This window comes from Trachymyrmex cornetzi, unplaced genomic scaffold (genome assembly GCF_001594075.2).
Source record: "Trachymyrmex cornetzi isolate Tcor2-1 unplaced genomic scaffold, Tcor1.1 scaffold282, whole genome shotgun sequence".
Lineage (NCBI taxonomy): Eukaryota > Metazoa > Arthropoda > Insecta > Hymenoptera > Formicidae > Trachymyrmex > Trachymyrmex cornetzi.
The window spans coordinates 199,400-199,605 of record NW_017297505.1 but is presented as its reverse complement, the minus strand read 5'-3'; the positions used below and the strand labels follow the sequence as shown (position 1 = coordinate 199,605).

Sequence of the window (206 nt, the reverse complement as noted above, 5' to 3'; positions counted from 1 at the left end):
AGATCTCGTTAATTCGCGTGGAAGCTGCTTAAAAAATTTCTGACTTTATTCATGTCTCTCTGCTTTGCTCATGCGCGCTGCATTCTGGACCAACCGGAGCAACATTAGGGGAAGGAGGAAAACGCTAGCGGCAGTGGCGGCAAGAGAGAGGGGAGGATTTTGCGCTACCGCGTATATATACATATATTGACATTATACATACGCCG

The 206-nt window shown here is 47.1% G+C and overlaps 1 protein-coding gene across 2 annotated transcripts in view; it reads left to right on the top strand.

Annotated features, from left to right (window-relative positions):
• The window catches only part of LOC108762238 (flotillin-1), a 6,314-nt gene that overhangs the window by 2,488 nt on the left and 3,620 nt on the right, over positions 1–206 (top strand). The window lies entirely within an intron of this gene.